This window comes from Gigantopelta aegis, chromosome 5 (genome assembly GCF_016097555.1).
Source record: "Gigantopelta aegis isolate Gae_Host chromosome 5, Gae_host_genome, whole genome shotgun sequence".
NCBI lineage: Eukaryota > Metazoa > Mollusca > Gastropoda > Neomphalida > Peltospiridae > Gigantopelta > Gigantopelta aegis.
This window is the reverse complement of record NC_054703.1, coordinates 8330994-8342859: the sequence shown is the minus strand read 5'-3', so window position 1 is coordinate 8342859 and position 11866 is coordinate 8330994.

The window sequence follows — 11866 nt, the reverse complement described above, 5'->3', positions numbered from 1 at the left end:
ACATTGAGTGGTAGACATTGTTATACTTACTTGTGTCTGTTGATGCCTTCTCACAGCGGTCGCTAATATCTGATTTACGAGCATTATCATTTGCGACTTATAGTAGCCAAACAACCAATCAAATTTGATAATACATATAATACAAATGCGTGTGGTTTTTCTAACGAAGAGCCAATCGGATTTTACATACCTTGTGATTGACAAGGCTGCTTTAGTTGACAGGTTTTTTAACTCATTAAAATCAATATTTGATGCATGATACAGTGACGCGTTATTCTGAATAAAATGCTGCACATGAAGTTTGCAATAAGCCAATAAGACATACACTTAAGTTCATCAAATATATGATTCGTACACGAAGCATTATATATATATATATATATATATATATATATATATATATATATATATATATATATATATATATACACAATATACATATGTGGTATACACAATGTACATTACGTGTACATTATGAATAATACATTACGTGTGCATTATGCATAATACAATGCGTACATCAAGTGTACGATATGTGCATCAAGTATATGCCATGTGTATCAAGTATACTCTAAGTAATTACAGAATGCATCATGTACATGCCATACAGTATAGCTACACAAATGAGATACACGCAGGGTACATCAAGTATGCAGTAAGCATATCATGCATGAACTGCGTGATTCAAGCATATACTACATATATATATCAACTATACGCTTTGCACATCAAGTACACAATACATACGTCGAGTATACATTATTTTCACCACTCAGACGTTATGTACATCAAGTATACGCAATGTGCGTCAGGTACACGCTTAGGATATCAAACATACGTTAAGTACATCAAGTACACGCTAGGTACATCAAGTGCACGCTAGGTATATCAAGTACACACTATGTACACCAAACATACATATCGCTATGCATATGAAGCATAGTGTTATGTACATCAGGCACGCAATATGTACACCAAGTATATGCTATGTGCATTACGTATATAATATGCACATCAATCACAAGCTGTGTTCTTCAAGCATGCAATATGTAAATCAAGTACACACAAAGTACACCAAACATAGGCTACACACAGCATGCATATGCTATGTACATCTAGTATCTAAGTTGCGCATCGATGTTAACTTGTGTTCATCAAGCACACGCTATGCTCATAAAACATACATTACTTCCATTAAGTATACTATATCCATCAAGCATACGGTAGACATTAGATATTTCCTTCAGATATGCATTATGGACATCAACCATACGCTATGGACATGAAGCATATGCTATACATATCACGTACATTGTACATCAACCATAAGCTACGTATATCAAGCATTTGCTATGTCCATCGGCACACGCTATTTGCATCAAAAATACACTGTGTTCATTAAATGTATATGATGCATACGTTATAGGTATACTTCTTACTCACAATGTGGACATGATATATTCATCAGGTACACCAAGCACACGATATGTACTAAGGGTATATGCTAACTGCATGAGGTATATACTAAGTGTATCACGCATACGCTATAAACATCAACCATACTCTATCTACGTCAATGATATACTATCTACATCAAGGATACGCTATTCTCTCCATTGTCTCTGTATGCACTTCCCACAGACAGAACATCACATATCACGGTATTTGATATGCCAGCCGTTGACCACTGGTTGAGGCGGATAAAATCCCAACCAGAGAATTGGTGTACAAAGAGAATTAGATCCTACGATCCAAACGCATCATGGCAGTATTAATGTTTGAAGTAAATAGTGTATAGTTGATGCAAAATGTCCATTATTGGTGTGCTTATAAAATATTTCACATACATACTTTATTCCGTATTTACGTAATGCATACCTGTATAGAATCTATACCTCATATACTTGGAATATATTGGATACATGTACTATATATTTACTATACATAACACACATAGCATATACTTCATTCGTGTATATAATGTATGCATACTTAATGCAAATACTGTATGCTGAATATAATTTGGGCATGGTAAATGCATATTATATATATATATTTTAATTATTATTATTATTTGTTTTCATGTGCATAATATGTAATTTCTAAACTTTAGATTAGTGTGCGATATGTTCATCAAGTATATGCTACGGAGATCCATTTAACGTAATGCACATCAATTATAGGCAATGCAGATGACGTTTATGGTATGGGCGTCAATTATATGCTATGCACATCAAGTACATATGTTATGTATATCAAGAATACACTGTTTACCCCAAGTATACAGTATTTACATCAATCATATGCTATTTACATTAACAATACGTTATGTATATCACGTATACGCTATGTAAATCTACAATTCCGTAACTACATAAAATTTGCACTACGTCAATTTAGCATGTGCTATGTACAACAGCAAAACGTTGTGTACATGTATACAAAATGTGCATCAACCATACGCTATGCACATGGAACACATGTGTTATGTACATCGAGTACATGTCATGCACATAATGTATATGTTGTGTACATCAATCGGGCGCTATGTGCATGAATCATACTCTATGTACATCAATTACACATAATAGACGCCAATCATGCGCTATGTACACGAGATGGGCGGGATGTAGCCCAATGGAAAAACGTTTGGTTGCTGCGCGGTCGGTCTAGGATCGATCCCTGTCGGTGGACCCATTGGGCTATTTCTCGTTCCAGCAAGTGCTCCACAACTAGTGTAACAAAGACCATGGTATGTATTATCCTGTCTGTGGGATGGTGCATATAAAAGATCCCTTGCTGCTAATTGAAAATAGTAGCCCATGATGTGGCCAGAACGGGTTTTCTCTCGCAATACCTGTGTGATCCTTAACCATATGTCTGACGCCATATACCCGTAAAAATGTGTTGAGTGTGTCGTTAAATAAACCCCTTCCTTCCTGAGTACATGTATTATACACAATGCACATCACATATATGATATGTACATCACGTATACACCATGTGCATCAACTATAAACAATGATAATCAAGTATATAGTGTGTACATCAAGCATACTCTATATACATCAAGTACACACCTATATGCATGCCGTTATTCTACGTACTCCAAGTATGCAATAGGTGCAGGTATATACTATGTACAATAATAATATATTACATACATCAAGTATACGATACTTACATCACGTATACGATATGAACATCAACCATGCACTATGACCACCAAGCGTATAATATGTACGATATGTACATCAGTCATAAGCTATGTACATAAAGCATACGCTATTTGCAGCAATTGTATCTATGTTCATCACGTATACGCTATGCACTTCAAATAAATATTACGAACATCAAACCATACATGAATCATATGTTATGTAATTTTTATTATAAGCTATTGTTGATAAAAGTTGGAATGGGAATTAGTTGATGACGAGAAAGCAGTTTTCTGTTGAAAAAAGGCAGTTTATTGCAAAACGGCACTTTAATGAAAATGCACTATATCTAAAGTCCATTGATCAACATATTTATGAAAAAATATGACAAATTTGGTATCGGGGTAGTCAGTTGAGCCTAGAGATCATTATAGAGTAGGTTGGAATTGGAAATTCAGTATGACCGTATGGAAAAAAATGCATTAGGGTGTCGTTTTGCAACAGACTCAAATAAGTTTTGTTGTATGCTATTATTGATGAAAGTTGGAATGGGATTTTGTTCCCCGCGCCCAGTTAAACGCATACAGAGATGATGAGAACATCGTTTTCTATTAGTTATGTTTACTTTTGGAGAGTGAACGTGTCGTTGTCAATTCCAAAGATCTTGTGAAAGTTGTTGTAAAAAAGTCAGTCTGCCGGGGACATATTCAATCAGCAATACATATTTTGTTAAGGAACAATCTGGCGCCATGATAGAGTGTGAGTAATAGTGTATTTTGATATTATATATATATAGCCAATGCAATAGTCTCGTTTTGAAATCACGTCTTTGTATGTTAGGGGAGGCACATTTCAACATTTCAAATGCAGACTGTCAAAAGATAAATAGAGCTGCTGTCTCCTGCAATATGTTAAACTACTTTCACCGAGTTACGTTTGTTGCATTTAAGAAACAATCTATCATTAATAAAAAAAAAAAAAAAAAAAAAAAAAAAAAAATATGGTGAGTGAATGCATTGTATTCATACTGAAGGTGATGTATCATATGTCTAAAAATTATGGACTCTTCATACCAGAAGGAACAGCTAAAAATACCAAAATCGAATACTGACATTTTTGTCAGACTACTCAAAATGTTCCACTCGTGAAACCAGAGGGACTGGATTATATTCCTCAATTTATGTCACCTGTATGACAGACACCAATGATAAACCTGTAGTACCAGATTCAGAACCACGACTGTTGGCAGAAATATGTCTCATGATAGTCTGATTTGGTCGATTTCGTTGATTTCATTTCAAAGGAAAACAGCTCAGTCGGTTTGCGAATGATCTGTCGATAGTTTGAGGAACTTCCAATCAGGATGTAAAAGTTATGTCCAAAATTTAAAAGGTATATTAGGAAACAGATTAACCAGATGTTTCCGAGTATCGCCAGGTATTTGAAATCGCTATCCAGCAGTCTTATTGCAGTTATAACGGCCTCTGACAATGTCACTTGTATCATGTTGACAAAAGCCAGTACAGAGACTAACACCAGATGGCACGTCGAACTGTTTTGCTGACGACTAGTTAAATTAGCTGTTGACCTTGTAAATGTGTTTCGGAATCTGCTGCTTTGTTGAATTTGAATAATGATAACACTGTTGAACACAAGGATAAGCAGGCATGGTAGAGAGGAAGCAAGTAACAAACGAATAACCATGTAATTCACCATGTACCAGTTCTATGTGAAAAAGAAAGGGCACAATTAACACAACAGATATACCAAACAGAGCAGAACAGAAGACAATAGCTCTCATTCGGGTACAGAATCTTTCTCGTGTTACCGGAAAACAGATGCATACGTATCTGTCTAATGTCAGTCCTACTACCAGCCATGGTGAAAGAATCCTAAAGCTGGTTGGTACCATGCAGACTTTTAACTTTAGTTCTTCAAGTTGCCCTGGGAAAAATATGTTTTCCGTTTCACAGAATAGCCTTGTAATTAGCAAACAACTGTCAGAAACAGCCAAACATTTCAAGTAGACCGAATAAGACAGAGAACTCAGTTTCTGGTCGCCCATCATGATAAACACTAGGATGTTCCTGATGATGCCTATCACAGTGATACAGAACACGATACCCCAGAAGGTGTCTTTGTATTTGTCGACATCCGACCACAGTTGAAGAAATTATTCATTATTGTATTTTAGTTCTTGTCTATCGCCAGAAAAGTCAAGTTTTCACGATGAGTAGAAGTTCCTATACAACTGGATGTTTGATTCACTGGGAACAGTGGTTGAGTTGTTGACGACATCTTCTTAATGATCGTCTTGAATTATTTCCTACAAAGAAATAAATCAATTAGCATAATAATAACTATGGATATGCTTATTGTTGTTATTAAGGAATCGACAGCTTTGAATTTCCACAGGTGTTGTAGTATTTGTGTTTGTTTTGTTTTCTCTCTATTTATTTTCTTATAGTGTTTTGTGCGTTTGTTTGTTTTTTAAAGGTTTGTTTGTTTCTTCTTTTGTTTTCGCTGTTATGTTTGGTTATGTTTGTTGAGTTTATGTTCCAATATAAAAATAAATATTATTTTAATGTGCAGACTATACCCAAAACGAGTTATATAGCATTGCATTGTTCCTTTCAACTGAACCATTGTTCTATTCTGTATATCACTGTTAGACCCTCGCCTTATGCAATTCATCCACAGCGACGGCGTCAGCTTTTGTGTTTTGTTACAATGTTACGTTCTGAACTTAGCTTTGTTTTTACCAATATGTAAGACAGAGAAATGTCGATCACTATCGCGCTTTCTGATTAATTCAATTATTTATCTTCTTTTTTTTTTCCGACGCCATATAACCGTAAATAAATGTGTTGAGTGTATCGTTAAATAAGTAATTTCCTTCATTTTCTTCTATTATTTTATCTCTTCATTTATTATTTATTTATTTATTTATTTATTTATTTATCGGTTTGTGTGTTGGGGGCTTGTTTTAATAAACGTTTATGAAACATTATACTCCATGATTGTTTTGCATTCAAATGTATTTTTATTTAAAACAAGCATTAACATTAATATGGATTATAAGTCATACAATTGTTGAACGTCTGTAGGATGCAGATTTTAACAAATTGCTAATTTGTTTCTTATTTCTCAATCGATCATAAATCATTTTGTTTCTCTTTGTAATCTGGATCTAGTTGTTCCATCTTTGTTACGATATAATCAGTGTCAAATGCCTACCAATATTGGAATTACTCATCCTTTAAACATGCTAGTCCACCATTTATTTTTAAAACGTGTTTATATGTACACGTATTAATCTTTAATTTATTATCGTCCTTAACGCAAGAACAACAAATTACATGCAAATCAAGTTAGCAGCCAGTTGACTTTTGACTGTGACATAAAGAGACGTTTAACAAAATAACCAGAATATGCACTGATCACCAGCTAGTGGATGTCAAATATTTTAAAACTTGTGTCATTTTACTTAGAGCAAACTCGCTGTGTTTCTCACATGGAGAAAGGGTTCTTTTATACGCACGCTCAGACAGGTAGGACAGCATATACCACTACATTTGATATACCACTCGAATAACTCGAACACGGAAAAAAGTCCATTCAGAGAAAAAACAACCTTAGATTTTGGAAAAAAAGGGCAGTGAATATTCATACACCTCAAAACGCTTAGGTGAGTGAAAACATAATCACACTCGTCGACATGCTAACGCTAGTGAAAATCAAGCATGGCATAACTGATAAATGGCATATGGTGCAAAGGGGAATCAATAATCCAATTTGTGTTCTTGTTTTTCACTCTGTCTCATTAGTGTATTGTTACTTCTATTTTTCCTTTTAAGAACTGAATTATTCCACCATTTCGCGGGCATGCTGTGAGGATGTAATTACGAAACTAAACCCAAATTCTGACATAATATGATGCAATTTGATTTTGTAATTACAATACGTACTAACCAGATACTTTGCTGCAAACAATTATATATTGTTTTCCATGTTATTATTAGGCCTAATGAATATATGATTATCTGGACACATCCGCCATCGACCCAACTGTCACTTCTAACAACATAGATGCAAATGCCCAATGGGGGGGGGGGGGGGGGGGGGGGCGTTAGAAGCTCTCAATAGCGACCACCTACCCATATTAACCAGCTATAGATGCCATACTACTTATACAGAAGAAGATAAATTGATACCTAAATTTAAATTTAGCAAAGCTAACTGCGCTGGCGTTACAAGCGATTGTAGAAATATCAAATTAGAAGATAGCCTAAACATTGACGACGCCACTACTAAACCAATAAAATAATAGAAATAGCTGAAAAGAATATTCCTAAAACTAAACCTTTCAATAAAAATAGACCAGTTAACTGGTGGACGGACGAAATTAAAAACAAATGCGGCTTTAGGAACATGTACACTTTATAAAAAAAAATACCCCAGGAAAACAAGACTATCACACTAAATATAAAATAGCTAAAAACGAAGTAAGCAAACTTATCATTAATGCTAAACAATCCAGCTGGCATGAATTCTGTGGATAAATTAATAATAGAACATCAATTAGAGAAATGTGGAAAAAGGTTAAAGCTATTCAAGTACAACGCGCTAACTCCACAGTCCTTCAAAAACATAAAAAAGCAACTACTAATAAACAAAAGGCCGACCTTCTCAGTAAAACCTTCAGTAAAAATAGTAGCAATGAAAATTGTCCTAAACAATTCTTTGAAAAACTTAAGAAAGATAACTCTCTACCAACTAACGATAATAAAACAGCAAACCACCAAACTACTGATAACTTAGAATTCAATAAACCGATAACCTTATTAGAATTACAAACAGCTCTTAAACCAAAAAAGAGTACCGCCACTGGGCCTCATAAAATTAGCTATGCACTACTTATGCCTAACTCGCATTTGCTATACGGCTAGGATACTGCGGCCGTACCCCCCCCCCCCCCCCCCCGAAATCGAGAGATACCCGCGGTGGCCTCAGTGTCGCCCTAGGGTGTATCCCTATATTTTACAGGCCGTAGGGGTCGCCGTGGGATTAAAGCGCGGAGTTATAACCTTTTTTCATTTCTAGGTTCGCCGTAGCAATTCGACACGCCGTAACCATGCCGTAGAGCGGTTCACGGCGACCATACGTCGGGCGTACGGTGGCCTTGCGTTTGCCGTGCGGCTGCCCTAGGGTCTTATGAATTACAGTTGACCTTTGCGGACCCCAAGAAAATTGCGGCGGCCGCAGGAATTCCACGGGCGCCCTAGGGCAGCCTTAAGGAGGCCCTACGGTGCCCGTACGGTGGCCTTGCGGTATGTGGCACACCCTGCGGGCAACGCAAGGCCCACGCACGGCTCCTGTATGCCCGCTGCGCACCATCCGTACGGCCCTCGTGGCAGTCTGCGCCGTGCGTGGAGCGGGTATATACATGTATACCAGTTTGTCTTCACATGTACAGTGTATATTATCTCTCATATCTGTCATATAGATTGTAGACAAAGTTATATACAGATGGCGTTGGTTGTTCCTCAACGGCTGAAGCTGGGCTACCAGCGGATGCAGCTGAGGCGGGTGCATCGAGAGCGAGACTACCTGATTGCAGCCCTTATCCTCGAGGAGCAGCGGCAGGCCCGACAGCAGAGAAGAAGAAGGACGATGTGGGTGAAGCCCTGACTCTTGCGGCGTGTCACCCTGGGCCACTACGACAACATGGTGCAGGAGCTGATGCGTGAATCCAGGGGTGACTTTAAGGCATTTCTGCGGATGGAACCTGCAATGTTCCAGGAGATGCTGGTCCGTGTCGCTACCAGAATCACCAAAAGCGACGGTGCCAGCCCCCCCCCCCCCCCCCCCCCCCCTTGCGTCAGGCCTCAAGCTGGCCATAACACTCCGGTTCATGGCAACGGGTAACTCCTACCACTCGCTTGCATTCAGCTTCAGGGTGACACATAACACAATATCACTGTTTGTGCCCCATGTGTGCGATACGATCTCCGTAGAGTACCGAGATGAGGTGTTCGTGACCCCGTGAACTCCTGATGGATGGAAGGAAGTGGCTCAGGGCTTCGGGAGGGCTTGTGGGGTCATCAACGGCAAACACATAAAGATCAAGAAGCCATCGAAGTCAGGCAGCGTCTACTTCAACTACAAGGGCTTCTTTTCAATAGTCCTGATGTGGCTTGCTGACGCAGACTACCGCTTCATGTGGGTGCATGTGGGTGCGGAAGGAGCTGCCTCTGATGCAGGGATGTTCAACGGGTCTTCCCTTGAGCCCGTCCTCCGTGAAGGGAGACTTAGTTTCCCTCCCCCTGAGCCCCTCCCCAACGACGACCACGATGTGCCATACTTCTTCATCGGCGATGACGCGTTCACCCTGCGAACACACCTGATGAAGCCCTTCTCCCACAGAAGGATCTTCAATTACAGGTGTTCCCGTGCCCGGAGGGTGGTTGAAAATGCTTTCGGCATCCTTGCCAACCCTTTCCGGTACCTCCTCACCACCCCCGAGACATCCACCAAGATCACCAAGGCGTGTGTGACACTTCACAACCTGATGCGGATCCGCTTTCCCAACCTTGACGGGGAGCAGGCGGACGGTGTGATTGTCCCAGGGGCATGGAGGGATGCAGGCTACCTCGCCGACATGCAGGGTGCACTACGTACCCAGAACCGTGCCAGCAAACAGCTCCGGATACACCTCAAACACTATTACAACAGTGATGTCGGCAGCGTGCCATGGCAGGAGGCAGCTCTCAACTGGTGAAATATTATAATTGGATCATCAAGTGAACTTTAGAGCCATAACATGTGACCTTATAAGAACCTGTGAACTAAATGGACCATGTGATCCTACTTGTAAAATAAAGTATTGACAAGTTGCATATCACACAGTTTGTCTGCTTTATCTTTTTATCCCACAATAAACAAAGAAACAGACAGCAATAAATGAACGAGAAATTAAAAAATCCCAGAAATTTGGCACTTAATACTTTCAAAGGAAAATTTCCATTTCTAAATAAAGGGAAAATTTCCTTTCAAAGTATAAAGTGCCAAATGTATGGGTTTTTTTTAAAAATTATGTTTCTTTATTTATTCTGATGCTTCCCTGTGTCTTTAAAGTGATCAGAATAAAGTAATCGAGTAAATAAGACACATAAGTTTTGTGTGTGTCTTATTCACTCTATTACTTTATTGTGTTTTTGTTTCTTTAACTTTATTTCATATTTTCAAAGGTATAAAATTATTTTATTTAGGTAGGAATAAAGACCAAGATATAAATCAAGTTTCAAGGACATACCACAAGTACTGGAAGATAGTAATAAACACAGTAATAAAAGTCCAATTAGTCCTGGAACACAGTAATAAAAGTAACTCTGCCACACCGTAAAGGTAGTCCTGGCACATAGTGAAAGTACTCCTGGCACATAGTGAAATTACACCTGGCACATAGTCAAAGTACTCCTGGCACATAGTGACATTACTCCTGGCACATAGTCAAAGTACTTGTGGCACATAGTCAAAGTACTCCTGGCACATAGTCAAAGTACTCCTGGCATACAGTCAAAGTACTCCTGGCATACAGTCAAAGTACTTGTGGCACATAGTCAAAGTACTTGTGGCACATAGTCAAAGTACTCCTGACACATAGTGGCATTACTTCTGGCACATAGTCAAAGTACTCCTGGCATAGTGACATTACTCCTGGCACATAGTCAAAGTACTCCTGGCATATACTCAAGGTACTTCTGGCACATAGTCAAAGTACTTGTGGCACATAGTCAAAGTACTCCTGGTACATAGTGACATTACTCCTGGTACATAATCAAAGTACTCCTGACACATAGTAACATTACTCCTGGCACATAGTCAAAGTACTTGTGGCACATAGTCAAAGTACTCCTGGCACATAGTGAAATTACTCCTGGCACATATTCAAAGTACTCCTGGCACATAGTGACATTACTCCTGGCACATAGTGAAAGTACTTGTGGCACATAGTCAAAGTACTCCTGGCACATAGTCAAAGTACTCCTGGCATACAGTCAAAGTACTCCTGGCATACAGTCAAAGTACTCCTGGGCCCATATTTATAAAGCATCTTAAGTATTTATTTTATTCTTAGTGAGAAACTGGACTAAAAATAGTTGTGTCCAATCAGCATGCTGTATTTTTCACTAATACTAAGAGTAAAATAAATTCTTAAGATGCTTCATAAATATGAGCCCTGGTACATAGTCCAACTAGTCTGCGTCAGACTCTGCAGCAGATGACGACTGGGTCCTCATTAGTGCGCTGAGCACTGACTGATCACCGCTGGTGCCATGGATGCCAAAGCTACCCGCACTGAATGCAGATAGGCTCAGTCGGTCCCCCAATGCAGGGGTGCTGAAGGCCGGGATCAAGTCCTGGTCGCCGTCATCCTGGTTGGCTATTTGGTAGGAAGAGGCGATTATGTTGCTGGTGCCGACGGGAGTAGGAGCAGAGGCGGGGCGGGTGGGCTGGTGCTGCGGCTGCGGCTGCTGCTGCTGAGTTGACTGGTTCTGTACACACAAGAAAAATGTACATTAAATTAAAGGTTCTCTATAAATGTTATGTTATACATAGAATGATAAATTAAGCAGTTTATTTCTTTATAAATTTATGCAAAAATACCTGTTCTGTTTTACATAGTTTGAGCAGTTTATTTCTTT